Raw genomic sequence first — 18,332 nt, forward strand, 5'->3', positions numbered from 1 at the left:
TCCACTCTTGATTCCTCTGAGAACCTTCCATACACCTTCTACTGGCAAATGATTCTATTGCATTTTAGTTCTTAATTTGTTAACCTAGAGAAGTATGCATTAACTGTTTCTTATAACTATTTTAGTGTATGTGCTACTGATGCAAGCACCCTTTCTTCAAAACTAAAGTGTAAGTTATTGAAGGCTATGACACTTGTTTTATGCTTATTTAATTATGTTCTGAAGATACGGAATATTTCCTGATCAAAAAATGTAGAAGAAAATAAGTTATGCATTAAACAGTGGTTTTTCTATCTTAGTATTAGAAATCAAATTGCATCCCATTGGAAACTGGAAACTGTACTTTATCTCAGGCATGTAAATTTAACTGTTTGGTATTTAACAAAAGATTCTACTGTTGAATAGATTGTCTTGTGAATTTGATGGTTGTTTGGGCCTTGAAGTACTTACACACACTGTTGTATATATAGTTTTAGAGGAGTTCATGGAGATTAGATTATGTTCCTAACCCAGATGATTCATGAAGGAACTATATAAATGATCTGGAAATGTTTTTCAAATGATTCACTTAAGGATCCCTGGCCCTATGGATAATCAGTAGATACTTAGGGGCTGGTCGTTGCACGCCTATAATTCCAGTACTTGGGAGGCTGAGGCAGGAGGATTGCTGTGAGTTGGAGGCCAGCCTGGGCTACCTAGTAAGTTCAAGGGCAGCCTGAAGTTATAGTGATACCCTGAAAAAAAAATAACAGTTAATGAGAGAAAATTTGATAGTTTTTTTAAGGCATCTTAAAAGAAATTGTGCCTTTTATGCTTTATAACTTATCCTTTTATATTAAATTTTAGAGCAAGATTAGTAGTTCATTTGACTTAATCATAATACCTTTTGTTTCCTTCTCTTTATCTAGAATTGTCTTCCTTGTTCCATCCCTTAATGTATTATGCAATGTGTTATATCCTTTGTATATATTTCTTAAATGTCACCAGCTGCATTTCAGATTCTTTATCAGTATTTTGCTTCTGTTTTACAAATGAAGAACTTGAGGTTCAGAGAGTATTTTATCCAAAGTCTTACGAGTGATGGCAAGGATTAAAATTCAGTTTGATCCCAAAGCCTTGGTTTTTCTACCTTGTATATTATAACCTGCCCTAAGACTTATTTTTTTTAACACTGTCTTTTTGGTAAGATTAGAATCTTTTTTTGGGGGGGTACCAGGGATGGAACTTGGGACCTTGCACTTGCGAGGCAGGTGGCAGCACCACTGAACTAAATCCCCAGCCCCAAGATTAGAATCATTTTAAAGAAAGACATCTTCTGCTTTACTTAGTATTTAAAATATACTCAAAAGGAAGAATTTGAAGTGGATAAATTATAAATGAGCTCCTTAAAGGTAAGAGGAGCTATGTCTTTTTGTCATAATTTCTCATTGTTTAATGTAGCCCTGAGTATTTGAGTGCTTAATGTGATGCAATAGGAAATATATGTTTGGTCTTTGTCTCTGGTTCCTGACATCTGTGGAATTTCCTTAGTGATAGGAGTGATAAGAGTGTCTTTTGTTGCAGTGAGGCACTTCCTGCCTGGACCCTAGATAGTTTTGGGTTGGTGGCTGGACATCAGAAAGATCAAGGCATGATTAGAGGTTGGAACAGTCCCATCCCTTAGTTCTGGAGAAAAAGTAGAGTTTACACACCAGTGGCCAGTGATTTAATTAGTCATGCCTGTGACTTGAAGGATTTGTAAGAGACCCTAAAGGATGGTATTTAGAGATCTTCTGGGTTAGTGTATTTATCAAGATCCTGGGAAAAATAAACCATTAATAGTAAGTAAAACCTTCCTGAGTTCCTGAACCCTCTAGCAAATTAGTGGACCTGAAGAAGGGGTAGCTGCATGGTCAGAATTACAGGAGGCCAATGACTTGGGGTCCGCATCTGAAGTGGGGCAGTCTTGTGGGATCTGAGGTGAGGGAGATGGTGTCCAAATTGAAATGATACCCAGTTGCTGTCTGCAGAATTGGAGATTAGTTGGTATGAGGAAGACACTCACATGTTTAGTGTCAGAAGGATTGAGAATGAAAAACAGCTAAGAATGACACATGCTGGAGTTTGGTTCCAGTTTGCATTGTTACCACTTCTTTGTTTAAACTTTAGTTTTGATTATGAAGTTAATATCAGAGGTTGTTCTGTCATACCTCCAATATACTGTGAATTCGAGATTCAAAACACCATTCTGTATGTTCTAGTTTGGCCATAAATGTGTTGAATTGGGAGGAAATGTAACTTTGTTACATTTTTTTTCTCTTTTGTTGTTGTTTGTACTGGGGATCAAACTCAGGTCCTTGTGCTTGTGAGGCAGGTGCAGTGCCACTGAGCTAAATCACTGGCCCTGTTATGGTTTTTTTTGAGACTTGGTCTTGCTGTGTAGCCAGGCTGGCCTGGAACTCTTAAGAGATCCTCCTGCTTCTGCCTCCCAAGTATGCCACCATGCCCAGCTTTTGTTGTGGTTTTGATTAAGTTTTTCTTCAAAGACATAAACTTACAGATGGAATTTGCTAATTGCTTTCTCTTGCTTTTTCACAGGCACTTGAGAGGCAGCACAGTGCATTTGCAGTGCTTGTACCCACTTACAGTGCCGACGGACAAGAGTAAGTACTTCCGACTTTGCCAAAATGCCTTCTGGACTTGGGTATGACTCTGGGCAAGTTAATTTATCAAAGCTTGATTCCTTATTTGCAGAGTGGGGATGGCATTAATACCTAATTTAGTGGGCTCTACTTTGAGAATCAGTTGGTGCCTCAGGAACACACTCAGGAATACATAGTACTTGGTGTATACTTAGTATACCATAAATATTAGATAAGAGGGAGATAGAGGACAAACTTGGTTTGTGGTATTAGATGAGGTAGTCATGAACTATTATATTTAGATATATTTTAGGTAGATTATATGATTATAATTTGATTTAGTAATTTTATAGAAGCGTGTGAATTGATTATTAGAATCTGAAACAATGATAAAAATTGTAATTATTTACTGAGGTCAGCTTTTTCATCTCTGAAATAACAGTGAAAGTGGGGGAAGAACAGCTTACTTACTCAGTGAGATGAAATTGTTCCACTTTTATTTTTTTAGATACTAGGAATTGAACCCAGGGCCTTTGCACTGAAGTACATCCGCACCCCAACCCCCTTTTTTTGAAACAGTCTTGTTAAATCACTAAATTGTCCAGGCTGGGCTTGAACTTTCCCAGAGTGCTGAGATTACAGGCATGCACCACCACGCCCAGCTTCTACTGAGCTTTACCAGTTTTTTTCCTTTGACTCTCACACATTATTCTAAGTTGTTTTTCACTACATTTTTTTTCTGTTTTGTAGTGTTGGAGATTAAACTGAGGGGCTTGCGTGTGCTAGGCAGGTGCTCTACCCCTGAGCTACATCCATAGCCCACACTTCATATTTTAAAATGGACTTTAAATGACTCAGTTTCTATAGCTGGGTTTAATTGTAATGATGTAAATCATATGTTTGGATAAAATATTTGTTTAATTTTACCAATGTTAATGTGTTTGTGTTAATTTTTGTCTTTACTTTTTTTTTTCCTTTTGTATAATAGATGTCTTTCATGTATGTCTTGGGCCTTATATTCTTTTCCCTTTATACAAGTTTTTTTAAGATCCTTTTCCTCCCTTCAGATAACTCTTGCGGCATTTTCTACAGTTCTGCCACAGCACTTACCAAATAGCATTGCAATTGTATTGGGTTTGTTTGATCACTTATTTGATTTCCATGCTAGATTTTAAGTTTCTTAAGGAAAAGGGCTGTGCCTCAACAACCTTTTTCTTGACAGTGATTTTGCAAGTGTTTAGTACCAAGTGAGTACTTAGATTGTTGAATAAAAGTGTAGTTAACCCTTTTTAACTATAGGACTTCCAGTATCGTAACCTTCTACATTGATCTTTTGCTCTTATCTCTTGTTAGTTTAGAATATCCCAATATGATATCCTCCCTCTAAGGCAGTCTGGTCAAAATCACATTATTCTGCAATCAGCCAGCAATGCTATGATACTAAAAGTTCATTGGATTCTAAACTTAGTTAACTTTGTATTCTCATCAGTCTTCCTTGTCAGATTGTTTTTGTTTCGTGTTCAGGTGACTCAACCCAATTTCTGGTACTGAAAATAGTCTCTCTTGTCCCTTCTTCTAATTTATAGATAACTCTAGATATAGTTTTTTATTAGTTTTAATTTTGATTAATATTCCTGTTGTGACAACTTTAAAGTAGTTATTTGGTATTTCTTCATTGTCAGAGCACTATCCCCCCACCTCCAGTGCTTTTATTTCTTGTTTTGTTTTGTTTTCTTTTTTGAGACAGGTCTCACTATGTAGTTCTGACCAGCCTTCAACACATTGTGTAACCCAGGCTGGCCTCAAATTTGAGATTCTCCTGCCTCAGCTTCCCATGCACTAGGAATACAGGCCTTGGCTACCATGCCAGGCTCCAGTGTTGTGTTTTTTAGGTAGAGGTAATCATCTACTAATTTGCTGACCTTTGGAGCATATTTTTTCTTTCAGTAAGGCTGCAAATCACTTAGGGTCAGAAGTTGGAGTGTCTTACAGTGCTGTTTTAGAGGCATAAAACTTTTAGACACATGTGTTAGAATAAATAATTGATTCAAAGAGATAGAAAAATCTATATGGAATACATTGAAAGCAAAACAATAGTCATGAGTTTGCCAGTTAGGATTCTGTGAGTGTCGTTGTGAATTATTACCATGATAAAACAATGCAATCAGATTTGTGAACCTGACTTTCTATTTTTTGCAGTGCTAGAGATCAAAGCTAAGGCCTCACACATCCTAGGCAAGTGCTTAATCAGAGTCACACCCCTATTCTGACATATTTTAAAGTGTTGATGGTCCCCTGTAATTTGAGTTTTTTGTTTTGTCTTATTTTGTTTTTGAGACAGGCTCTCACAATGTAGTTCTGGTCGGCCTTGAATTTATTGTGTAGCCCAGGTTGGTCTTAAACTTACTTTGTAGCCCAGGATGACCTTGAACTCTTGGAGATCCTCCTGCCTCAGTCTCCTAAGTGCTGAAATACAGGCATACCATCACACCAGCTTTTCTGCATTTGTTTTTAAAAAATATCTTTGTATTTTTTTCTCTCCTGCATTATAAAAAGTAGCACATGCTTTTTTGTGTGAATATCTTATATCCAACTTGCAAAAGTTAGAAAGTAGGAACTGTGAGTAGGAACTATTATTCTCACTTTTCAGATATATTAATTTAAAACAATGTGGTATATATCATTATAAATTTTTTTTGTTTTTGTTTTGTTTTGTTTCTGTGGTACTAGGGATTGAACCCAGGGTCTTCATACTGAGTTATATTCCTAGCTTTTTCTTTTTCTTTTTTTATTTAATTTTAAGACAGTGTATCACTAAGTTGCCCAGGCTGGGCTCAAACTTAATGATCGTCCTTCCTCACCCTCCCCTAGTTCTGTGATTGCAGTTGTGCCCCACCATATCTGACTATGGTTTTTGTTTTTTTAATAGAATCAACAATACCTAGGGCTGGGGATTTAGCTCAATGGTTTTGCCACTTGCTGTGCAAGTGCAAGGACCTGAGTTTGATCCCCGGTACTAAAACAAAACAAAACAAAAAAAACTAATACATGTCTGCATCTCTGTGTTGTTCCCAACTGGACATTATTGGTCACTCACACATATATACAAAAATGTTATACCAAAGTAACTGTTTTCACATTTATATCATTTTTTGTTCTACAGTATTTGCAAGAAAAGGTTCATTGTTACTATAAATTTCTTGGGGAGAACAGCAAAAAGACCGTGTTAGAAACTGAGAGTTGGAGCCAGAGATGTAGTTTAGTGGTAGAGCACTTGCCTAGCATACACAGGCTTTGTGCTGGGGGAAAAAAAAGATTTAAAAAATTTCTATAGTATCAAATAAATCAAAATATGAAAGAACTTACCTGCACGGTCCTTTCCTCAGGAAGCTGTTAGAGGACTCAAAAGAATGAAATAGAAATGGTAGAGAGGTTTTTTTTTTTTTTTTTTTTTTTTTTTTGCAGCACCAGGGATCGAACTCGGGACCTTGCACTTGCAAGGCAGGCATGGTGCCACTGAGCTAAATCCCCGGCCCTGGTAGAGAGTTTAATGAAAAGACTTCGCAAAAATGTAGGACAGCATAAGGGAATTAACAAAGATGATGAAGCACCCTAGGAGTAGCAACAGCAGGAAACCATTTAAACCTGGGCCTGAAGGAGCAAGGTAGGAATATGTACTTACTGGAATTTACCTAGAACTATTCTTGTAGAAGTGAATGGGAATTGTGGTCTCAAAGAAATGGAACCTTTTCCAGTCCGTAGGTGGATGCTGGGACAGTAAAAAAACCCAACCACTCTTTCCTTCCTCCCAGTGGGAACTTCCTGCTGGGTGGACCCTCTGAAAGACAAGAGGACAAGAGAATATAGGTAATGAGGCCTGTGGATTCAGCCTTCTGGAGCCTGGAACAGATAGAGAAAAGTGATGAGAGGAGTCGAGAGAACATATCCAACTGAGAGCAGGAAGATGGAGGGCTACAGAAGCCATGTCACATACACAGATAAAAATAGATTACCCGTCTACTGTTTGAATGTGTATATTAAAAAATATGGTGCCAGGGATTTGGCTCAGTGGTTCCGCCGCCTGTTTCGCAAGCACAAGGTCCCCAGTTTGATCCCCGGTACAAAAAAAAAATAAGAAAATTTTAAAAAATGTTGATTCTTCTACCAGAGAATGTGGGTATGTATATTAATGGTTTAACTAAAAAAATTAAATATGGCTCATAGGGAGAAGAAATTGATATGATAGAGAGCTAATTTTAATCTTCCTCATTAGATGGTCATCAGATACATTTGTGAGTGAAAAGAACCCATAAGAAATGATATGTATGTGTATGTTTGATCTATGGATAACAACTATTTCTTTACATGTTACTACATTCAAGATGAAACAGCCGAAAGTTAGATGTTGTTCTCTGGAAATAACTCGATAGAAGTGGTGAATTCTTTTTTATAGTAACTTTGAGGGAACCATTTAGTTTATAACAAAAACTATATTCAGATACATATGTAGTTATAGGTCACTTAGCTATAGATTCAAAACATACAACACAAAACTTTTATCAAGGGCCCAGTATACTGTATTTTCCCCAAAATAAGACCGGATCTTATATTAATTTTTGCTCCAAAAGATCCAATGCTTATTTTTAGGGGATGTCTTATTTTTTCATGTACAATCTATATTTACTCATTTATTTATGTACAGAAATCTGTTTATTCAAATACAGGCATGTCTTCTGGAACATCATCGTAAGTCTCAAAACCCCGAATTTCAGCACGAAGTTCTTGGAGCTCCCTTTCCTGTGTAACCATTGGCCCCAGTCTCTCATGTCCAGCAATAGACCTCTCCTTAAGCGAGCATTTCTTGTCCACGTAGCCTGCTCATGGTGCGTTGGCAACACAGCTGTGAGTGATTTTATTCCATGAATTCTTCACCAAGACACCAACACTTTCAGGCTGGGCTTCACAAAGTCTCCATTAAATCATATGTTACGTGAAGACTTACGGAGACAGGAGTGGCAGCAAAAATGATGACAGTTAGGAATGCTGGTCCACACAAAACCAAAAAAACCTTGCAAGCACCAGTATTCAGAAATCATTTCATTTCCCACAAGTGCATTAAGTACATCTGTAACACACAACATACTGAATTGTGAAGATTCATATTAGGCCCAACCACATCCGTTTGTTATCAATATGCATGTTATTTGTGCATTGTGTCTGTACTCCCAGTTGGTCATTTGGCATTAAGTCTCAGATTCATCTGCTTACATAGGCATTTACCTCTTGTCCAAAGGCACCCACTTGCGTATTTACAAATGCTTATAATTTATATTATTTAAGTATTGGTGTCAATGATATTATTTATTTATATTTATATATTAAAGTTATTTTATAATTCAGTACATCAGTGTGTGTTGCAATGGATGTATAGTGGTGCCTCAGTTCACAAACTTAATTCGTTCTGTGATTCTGGTCACAGACTGTCTTGGTTACTTTTCTCATTGCTGAGACAATAGCCTGCTGAGACGAAATACCTGACACCCAAAGTTAAAGGAGGAAAGGTTTATTTGGCTCAGTTTGTAGAGGTTTCAGTTAATAGTTGGCTGGCTCCAAGGCAGGGTGGCATGGCCAAGGGGCATCGCAGAGGAGAAACAGTTCATTATGGGCAGAAGGCAGAAGGTGGCAAGGTATAAGCAACTACAGCAACCCTTTTTCTTTCCTTTATATCTTACCCACCCAGGATGGGGCACCCTCAGTCTTACCCACAACTATGCTAGAACAGTCAGTGGTCTGATTTAGTAATCACACACCCTTCATCCCAGCATCAGACTTTAGATCCAACTATCTCCAGAAAGCCCTGGGCTGGGGGATTTAGCCCAGTGGTTCCATCACCTGCCTCACAAGTGCAAGGTCCCGAGTTCGATCCCTGGTACCAAAAAAAAAAAATTCAAAAAGCCCTACCTATGACTGCATGAGGCTTTAGGGGAACATTTTGGTACAAACACAGACTGAGGTGCCACTGTATTAAATGTGTCTGTCTGGCTGAAGATCTTTACCTGGGGCTCATATTATGAACATCCTAAAAAATCATGCTAGGGCCTCTGATTTAGGTCTGATTTGGGGGAAATACGATATAAAGTGCAATCATAAAAACATTGCATTCACCATACCAGTAATTATTTCTATCACTTTACTTTCTTGATTATCATTAAAGAAGTTGGGAGATCTTTCTCTCTTTGGGTTATTCAGTGTTTTGCAATAGGTAGTTGTTTTGGTTTGGATATTGACTCTCCCAAAAGTTCACATGTTGAAAACTTCGTCCTCTGGATAGTGCTATTGGGAGGTGGTGGAAAGTCTCAGAAGGGGGGAGCCTGGTTGGAGGAAGTCACTGGGGGGTGCTTAAAGGGTATGTCTTGTGGGCACCTTCTGCATTGTCTTTCTGCACTTGCCCATTGCCATGAGGTGAGCAGCTTTGCTCCACTGTGTGGGTTCTCTACCATGATATTCAGCATCATTGCAGGTCCAGAGCAATCCAGCCAAGTGACCATGGATTGAAGCCTCTAAAACCATGAACCAATATAAAATTATTCTCCTTTAAATTGATTTTCCCAGGTATTTTGTCACAGTAACAAAAAGCTAACATAGAAGGTATGCCCTGCCATTTCTATTGTTCAGATACTTGTTCATATTTAATGCAACAGCTATTAAGTTTCTAATGTGAACTTTCATAGTGCTTTGCGAGGGCTGAAAGAACCACTACTGTTAGATTGGAATTGGTATGGAATATTTCCAGTCTAGTTGGGAAGATATGTACTAATATATAAAAAATTAATAATAGAATGATGGGGCCAGATACAGCAGATTAATGACAAAATAAATAGTGCAGAAGACTTGAGTATTAAGTGAGAGCCATCAATAGATCCTTTTGTACACAGCAATATAGAAAAAAAGTATTTTGTTTAAAATTATTTACTTTAACATCAGGGATTGTGGCACATACTTGTAACCTTGTCTACTTGGGAGGCTGAGGCAGGACAATTACAAATTCAAGACGAACTTGTGCAACTTAGCCAGACTACGTCTTAAAATAAAAAATAAACAGATCTGGGAATGTAGCTCAGTGTAGAACACTTCCTAGCTTACTTTCATGAGCTGTTGGGTTCAATCCCCAGTACTGAAAAAAATTTAACAATTCTTTTCCTTTGGTTTTAACATTTAACATTGTCATAAAAACACTCTAGCTGTTCTCTGGATGTATAATGTATAAATACTCCCTTTTTTTTTTTCTGGTGCTAGAAATTGAGTCCGGGGCTCTGTGTATGCTTATCATGCACTCTTACCACTGAGCTTCACCCCCAGCCATATATCCTTTCTATACATGTGTTCTCTTTCCTATAGTCTGAGTTTTACTTTAGCCCAAAGTGAATGACACTAAAAAATCTTGGACTACTTCTTTTAAAAAAAGGACTCTATAAATCCTTAATATAATTCATTAAATTCTCTTTGAATTTGCATCAATTTTAGGAATATCTGTATTTTATAAATACAGAGTCGGTCAAAAAAATATATACACACTTCAGGAAAAGAAAAATAGTAAATGTCTGAGAGCTGATAGCCACCACTTTGAGCATCTCTTGTAATTGTAGAGGCCAGAGGTAACTTGTATTAATCTCATGATGTCTCAGTAAGTTTAGTTATTAAAATATTTATACAAATTTTTCTTTCCTGAAGAGTGTATGCATTTTTGGGCCAGACTGTATATTTAGACTGTACAGATGTTACTTTTACCTCCTATTTATGTCTTCATTTTTCCAGACTTTGCAGTTGTTCCAGCCTTGGGAATACTGTCCCCAGAGAGAAATTTAGACAAAAACACTGAATTCCTCTTCTTCATTACTTTGTTTTTGCAGTGCTGGAAGTTGAGTTCTTATTACTTGAAAACAATGGGACTGGGGCTCAGTGGTTTCGCCGCCTGCTGTGCAAGCAGAAGGACCCAAGTTCAATCCCTGGTACCAAAAAGAAAAAGAAAAGCATACACTTGGTGGAAGAATGGTCATAACTCACCCTCACTGCATATCTCTGATAAATCCTGTTCTGTCCTTTGAATGAATTTTAGATTTAAGGGCCAACTCACCGTCCACCAGCCATCCATATTGATTTAACTATAATTGTAAAAGTATGAATAGCAACATTCCTAGGAAGAAGAGCTCAGTAGTTCTTTGGGCTAGAAGATTTTCATTTAAAAAATATTTGCATTTAGCACACAATGTGTAATAGTCCTCCCTTATCCTCAAGAGTACATTGTGATACCCTCAGTGGATGCCTGAAAGTGTGGATAGTATCAAGCTTTTTAAATATTATGTTTTTTCCTATTTATACATACTTAAGATAAAATTTAGTTTATAAATAGGCACAATAAGAGATTAACAAAAATAACTGATAATAAAATAAAACAAGCCTGACAATATTCTATAATAAAAGTTATGTGAGGCTGGGGGATGCCTCAGTAGTAGAGCACTTGCCTAGCATGCACAAGGCCCTGGGTTTCATCCCACCTCCCTCAAAGTTATAAGAATGTAGTTTCTCTTAAGATATCTTATTCTGTACTCACATTTTTGTTTTTGTTTTTTGGTTTTTTTGGTACTGGGGATCGAACTCAGGACCTTGTGCTATCAAAGCAGGTGTGGTATCACTGAGCTAAATCCCCGGCCCTGTGCATCATACTTCTTGCTGACTGTTATTAAAACTCCAAAAAGCAAAACTGGTTGCAGGGGGGGCATGGATGTATTGCATGTAATAGTATATGCTCATCAGATATGAATTAGACATGCATTTTGCATCAAAGGCCTTGCAGTCTACTTGAGTCAGTAAAACTAGTTAACATTTGATTTCAAGGTATGAAATCACTGGTATAACAGGGGGATAGATTATAAATACCCTAGAAGGGTAGGTTGTGGAAGGGGACCAAGTGGGTTTGAGGACAATTTTGTAAGATACTGATTGGAAGAGGAAAATTTTTTACAGATAAAAACATTGAACAGAGCGGGGCTGGGGATTTAGCTCAGTGGTTTCGCTGCCTGCTGTGCAAGCGCAAGGACTGGAGTTCGATCCCCAGTACCAAAAAAAACCCAAAAAAACAAAAACGAAACATTGAACAGAGAGTATTTTTTCTGAGTATAAGAAACAGTGTGTGTCAAAGCTGTGAAGATGGGAAATTGCAGGGCTTGTGTAGAAAATAGTAAGTAGTTTGATTTGGGAGAGGGAAGGGAAAAATAAAATGGGAAAAGAATTCTAGGATTAAATCAAAGGAGCTATATATGAATATCAGGCTAAGGAATTTGAAATATATTGAATTGTGTCCTACAAAATCATTGTTCAAGTGCCCTGGAATCAGACTTCAGGCCCAGATGTACCATTTATTTTTTGATATTGAACAAATTACATATTTTGCTAAGCTGTCTCAGTTACTTTTTACCCAACACTCAAAGTTAAAGGAGGAAAAATTTGTTTAGCTCACGGTTTGTATGGGTTTCAGTCCATAACCAGCTGGCTCCAAGGCAGGGTGGCATGGCAGACAGGCATTACATAGGAGAGACAGTTCATTGCACACAAAAGGTAACAAAAGCAACAAGGGGGCTTAACAGGATCTTTCTGCCCCTTTTATCTTATCCAGAATACTTAGGGCAGGTAGCACTCACATGCTTAATCCAGTGCCCTTGAGCATAGCTTTGCACCATGAATCAATTGCAGTGTCACACACTCTAAATCCAGCTACCTCTGAAAAAGCCTCACCTGTGACACATGAGGCTTTGTGGGGGGGACATCTAAACATAAACTGTAACATAAGCTAAGGTACACAATTGTATGAGGAGACTTGTGAGAGTTAAATGAGATGATGCATGCCAGGTTTTTATCCCAGTGTTTAGTAAACCCTCATTAAAGGTAACTTAGAAAAGGAAAAGGCCACAGAAACATCCAAAGAGACATTGTCATGGTAATAGAGGTGCTTCAGTAAAGTTAACCTGCCAGTACTGTGTGAAATGATCAGCAAAGAAAGAGACTGAGGTTGGGAAGACTAATTAAGCAACTCATAGAAAAGCCCCTGTAAGCCGGGGATTTCGCTCAGTGGTTCCGGCACCTGCCTCACAGGTGCAAGGTCCCAAGTTTGATCCCCAGTACCAAACAAAAAAAGAAAAACCCCTGTAAGAGAAAATGTGTGTTAGTGTTGGGAGCCATTTGACATAATTTTGGGGAATAAAATCATTTCACAATTTAATTATGATTAGGGCTGTCTGAGGCCTCAATAGTCCTGTGATGCTGTGATGCTCAAGGGCAAGATTACATCAGCTGAAGACATCCTGGGTTTTTCAGAACTGAGTAGAAAAGTTTCACCTGAAGAGGGACAAATTCCTTATCAGCTTAACTCATCCCCCTGCTGTTGTAAGAAGTTTTGCTCATCTCACCATCCTAATCAACCTAAGATACTCAACAGCATGAGATCCTCATGGTCATAGGATTACCCCACCACCACCCTCCAAGTCATCTGATACTTCCTCCCATTATAGAGATCCTTATCAATTTAGGATTATTGCCGCCCTCTAAGTCATCTGATACTCCCTCTGAGCCCAATTAATAGTGGCAAGCTTGGGGTGCCTTTGTCTTTGCTGCCCAGAGCAGTACTGATCAGGCCCAAAGCTCAGTTTCTCTAAGTCTTGTTTCTTGTTTTTATTCTTTAATTCACTTTGTGAATTAAATCTCCTGGCTCACAGGAGACCAGGACTCACTGCAGGGGTTCTGGTAATGTCCCCTTTCCTGTTCCCTGTGTGAAAGGTTTAAGGTAGTGGCATGAGAAGAGAGAAGCTGGGATATGTCTGAGATACTATGGAGTGTTATGGTTTGTGTCTAGATGTCCCCCCAAAGCCTCATGTGGTCATAGGTGGGGTTTTTTGGAGATGGTTAGATCTAGAGTATGTGATGCTGGGATCAAGGGTTAACCAAATTAGTCCACTGATTGGTTTGCCATAGTTCTGGGGTTATGGGAAGGCCCACACTAAGGACAAGTAAGCCTATATAGAATATAAGTTACAAAGAGAGGGCTGCTGTGGATGCTTACTGAGGAAGTATGTAGTCAGCATGGTGTATCATTTTACAGAAATGTAACATAGCACTGTGGATCCACAAAAGGGTTCACTCATCTAGATTTTCATTTGTCTTACTACTTCTAGCTATGTCAATGCCTGTGTATTTGAAAAATGGGAAAATCTGACCTATCTGTGGTGCTCAACATAGGAAAGATGTGCTTGAAATAAGCTGTAGAAGCCAAAACACTTTATAAATATAAAAATGCAAAATCCCGGCACTCTGAGAGGCTAAGGCAAGAGGATCGATCACAAGTTCAAGCCCAGCCTGAGAGACTTAGCAAAGTTTAAAAAAAAAAAATGTTAAAAAGGGCTAGGAGGGGCCCGGGGATTTAGCGCAGTGGTTCCGCTGCCTGCCTCGCAAGCACAAGGTCCTGAGTTCAATCCAAGGTACCCAGAAAAGGGGGGGAGCTAGGAGTATAGCTCAATGCAAAGGCCCTGGGTTCAATGCCCCGATAGCACAAGGAGTGAATGAATTTGTAAATAATTTAGAAACAAGTATTTCTAGCCTCTCTCCTTAGTGTCCCATCTAGCCATTAATAATCTGTTGAAACTTTTACTTTATTGCAATACTTTAAAAGTGAAATTTGTCACCTCCTTTCTAGGTCTTATTTCCATCTATGGAGGTGGGAGACAACCTGATTCTCTGGATTTTCCTCTTTTAAGGTTCCATAATTCTCCCAAGTTCTTTTGTTTCACTACTTGACGATTATATTTGGCTTCTGGTCTCCAAGTCTTGTCAAATCATCCTGTTAGAGAAATGATTGTTTAACATACGGTTTCATTCCTTTTGCTTCTTCCTTTGTCTTCCCATGTATAAGTACTAAAACATTATCTACTGGCTGCTGTACTGATATTTTCCCCTAGTCAACTCAGTTACAGTACAGATTTAGCTTTCTAAAAAGCCATTTTGTTGTTCTTTTCTGAGAAACCTTTAGTTTTCCCTTGCTTGCAGGAGAAAATTCAAACAATTTAGCTTAGCATTCAGTTAACTCTGACTTTATCTTCTATCTCTTACATTGGCTCTGTTCCTTAACTAGACTGTTCTTATTCTCCGACTAGGCCTTACATATTCTTGGTTGGTAACCATATACAGAAAAGCCATATTGCAGGTCATTTTAAACTATGTTTAAAAAATCTATTTCTAACCTGTTTGAAAATGTTACAAATTATCTTTTGTCTTAGTGTCTTTTTTCAAAAACTTTGCTAACATTTTTGGATACATTTAATTTTTTATTACTGAGGAGTTGAAGGTGATAATGGGAGCAGTTCAAGTAACCAATCATTTGATACCTTTGATACTGTTTGGCTTCTAACCAATTCCTGCCCTGAATGTGAGGTCTTAGCTATCTTTAAAGACCTTGAACTTTGAGTTTGATATGAGCTCCTGGAGAATTTCTCACTAGTTAAAAACAAAACACTTTTGGCCAGGGGATCTAGCTCAGTGGTTCTGCCACCTGCCTCGCAAGCGCAAGGACAGGAGTTCAATCCCTGGTACCATACAAAACAAAACACTTTTTACTCAATACATATTAATATATAGGGACCCTAATTTAAAAAAAAAAAGAATCCCAGGGGTTGGAAGCCTAGTGTGCATGAGGCCCTGAGTTCTGTCCCCAGCCCTGAAAAAAAATCATGATCTCTTATTCCCTCACTCAGCTCTAACAGTGAGACACGGATTTATAAAGGAACATGGATGGTGAATGATCCAATATGTTTGTTCCTGGGGAATATTTAAGACCAAAAAGTTAAATTTTAGGCCTAAAAAAGCAAAAGGAGACTGTCAGGTGTGTGTGATTTTGTTTGTTTTAAAATTTCATCATTTAAAAGAGACTGTCGGGGCCAGGGATTTAGCTCAGTGGTTTCGCCGCCTGCTGTGCAAGCACAAGGACCTGAATTTGATCCCTGGTACCAAAAAAAAATGAATAAATAAATAAAAGAGACTCTGCAGACAAGGGAAAGAAAATCTTACAAAGGTGCCAAAAATACTGCGTGATTAATTAGTCTTGATAATCATATTTTTTTCTTTCTCTTCTCAGCATTGGTTAAAATAAATATTAAAATGTACAGTTTCTGTTTTAACATCCTACAGACTTAAGTCTTCTCTGAGCTGTTTAGAATTCTGACCTTGAGAAGCAGCTTAACCTTTCCTTACTTGTTTTCCTCATCTTTAAAGTGAGGATAACTTTGGGGATTTAGAAAGATTAGATGAGAGAATATATGGGAAATTCTTGGCACTGTGCCTATAAATAGTGCTGCTGCTTTTCCTTTTCCTACTACCACCACCTCCATCACTGATTACTCAGACTATTTAAATAATACCCCTCCTTTTTTTTTTTTTGTATTAAATTCTTTTATTGGTACATTGTAGGTATACAACACAATTACATTTCTCATTGGGAATTGTACCTTTATATAATGCATCTTGGTTCTTATTTTTTCCCCATTCCTAGCCCTCCCTTCACGCCCTCCACCCTTCCCTATTTACAAAGACTTTATTTCCATTTTTTCCATTTCTCATCATTTTTTCCTACCCCTGCTTTTGTCCTCTGTAAAATAAGGGAAAAAAATTCCTTTTAAATTACCATACAAGAAGGATCATAATGATTAGATGACATAATGGACATGAAATCGTATACAAGGAGTACCTGTTATAATTGTTGAATGTTTATTTGGAGGTGTTCTTTGGAATATATACTTACTTGGTTCTTTAACCTGTCTCCTTATTTGTTATTGGGGATAACAATACTAAAACTTGTAGTTTTGTTTGAGGATTGCCTATATCTAAAGTACATAGGTCAGTGTTCAGCACTCAGTATCATCAGTAAATAGTATTAGCTGATCACTAAATGTTTGGTCCATACCTGTTTTTACTCTTTCCTCGTTTGTACCATTTTTAATTTAACTATTATGTCATTTTATATGTTTTGTGTTTCTGGCCAGATTGTATGCAGTTGATGGGGAATGTACCATGTATTGGAATATATGACTCAAAGTGTGTCTGCTTTCTTTGACCCCAGTATACAGGGCAAGGCAGTTTATTTGGCAGTAGTTTTTATTCTTTGTTTGCTGTATTACAGTTCTGCTGGTGATCATTATTGGGTTGATTTTCTTTTTTAAATCTCTCCCACCAAGTATTTATATAATTTTAGAAAATGACTTAGATTTTCTTCCTTTGTCATTTGTAAAATAAGAACAACAAATCTGATTTTGCATTTCTTGGGTTTGGTTTGGTTTTGAGGTGGTTTCACCAAGTTACCCAGGCTATCTTGAACTCCTGGACTCAAGTGATCTGACCAACATTGTAAAGAACTCCCTTTATTCAACAGCCGTGCTAAGACTTAACTGTCTTTGTCTTTTTTTTTGGTACCAGGGATCGAACTCGGCTCCTTGCGCTTGCAGGGCAGGTGGCGAAACCACTGAGCTAAATCCCTGGCCCTGTCTTTTTTTATAATAACCATTCTGATAGGTATGAGATATCCATATCTCATTGCAGTTTTAATTTTCATTTCTCTAGTCATTAGCAGTGTTGAACATTTTTTTTTGTTTGTCCATTTGTGTGTCTCCTCTTGGCTAATTTCTTAATAATTGCCATTTCTGGAGTGAGGTGGAATCTCAGCGTTGTTTTAATTTGCATCTCTCAAATGACCAGTGATGTTGAACATTTTTTCATATATTTATTTGCCATTTCTACTTCATCTGAGAAATGTCTTTATTTCAGATGCCCACTTTTGGATGAGGGCAAATGATTTATGTGGCTTTAAGTTATAATATATGTTACTAGAAATTGAACCCAAGGCCTCTTCACTAAGCTACATCCCACACCCTTTTTAAAAAGTTTTTTTTTGGGGGGGGTACTGGGGATCGAACTTAGGACCTTGTGCTTGCAAGGCAGGCGGCGGAACCACTGAACTAAATCCCAAGCCCAGTTTTTTTTTATTTTTTAAATTTAAAAAAAAATTTTGAGACAGGGTTTTGCTAAGCCAATAAATAACCCCGGCTGAGCTTGAACTTTCAGTCCTCCTGTATCAGGCTCCCAGTGTGCTGGGATTCTAGGCTTGGGCCACCACACCCAGCACCCTCGCTTTATTTGAAGATTTTTTTTTGGTACCGGGGATCCAATTCGGGTCCTTGCGCTTGCGAGGCAGGCAGTGGAACCACTGACCTAAATCCCTGGCCCTTGAAGATTTTTTTCAATTAAGAGAATTTTGCATCTTTTCTTTATAAATTTATCTGGCATAATGTTTAAATGTAGTCAGTTTGAAAGCCTTGAGACTGCAATGGGTTCTTCAGAATGCTGTTATCTGGATGACAAATGAAAGTACTTCTATCTGAAACCTAAAATATAAACTGTGTAGAATTTTAGAAATGCCTTTATAGGACTTGTCAGGGTGTTTAAATTAAAAGTAAACCCAGGACATTTGCACTTGGTCTTTTATTTTCATATTGTACATATTGAGTTAAGTTCAGTTGATTTTACATACTACATATGCTTTCTTTTTATTTATTTATTTAGAGATAGTGTCTTGCTATGTAGTTCAGACTGGCCTCAAACTTGTGGGGATCCTCCTGC

General features: G+C 37.8%; 1 protein-coding gene across 8 annotated transcripts in view; it reads left to right on the forward strand.

The window, feature by feature from the left end:
• Pals1 (protein associated with LIN7 1, MAGUK p55 family member) overlaps positions 1-18,332 on the forward strand; it is an 88,369-nt gene that overhangs the window by 8,549 nt on the left and 61,488 nt on the right. For all 8 annotated transcript variants that reach the window (XM_021247516.2, XM_004837372.3, XM_004837373.3 and 5 more), the window contains exon 2: positions 2,578-2,642. The gene's annotated coding sequence lies outside the window, so the exon portion shown is untranslated. The remainder of the gene's footprint in view (positions 1-2,577; positions 2,643-18,332) is intronic.

Source organism: Heterocephalus glaber, unplaced genomic scaffold (genome assembly GCF_053883595.1).
Source record: "Heterocephalus glaber isolate CG9 unplaced genomic scaffold, H.glaber_assembly_v1.0 deba00001608, whole genome shotgun sequence".
Taxonomy (NCBI): Eukaryota; Metazoa; Chordata; class Mammalia; order Rodentia; family Bathyergidae; genus Heterocephalus; species Heterocephalus glaber.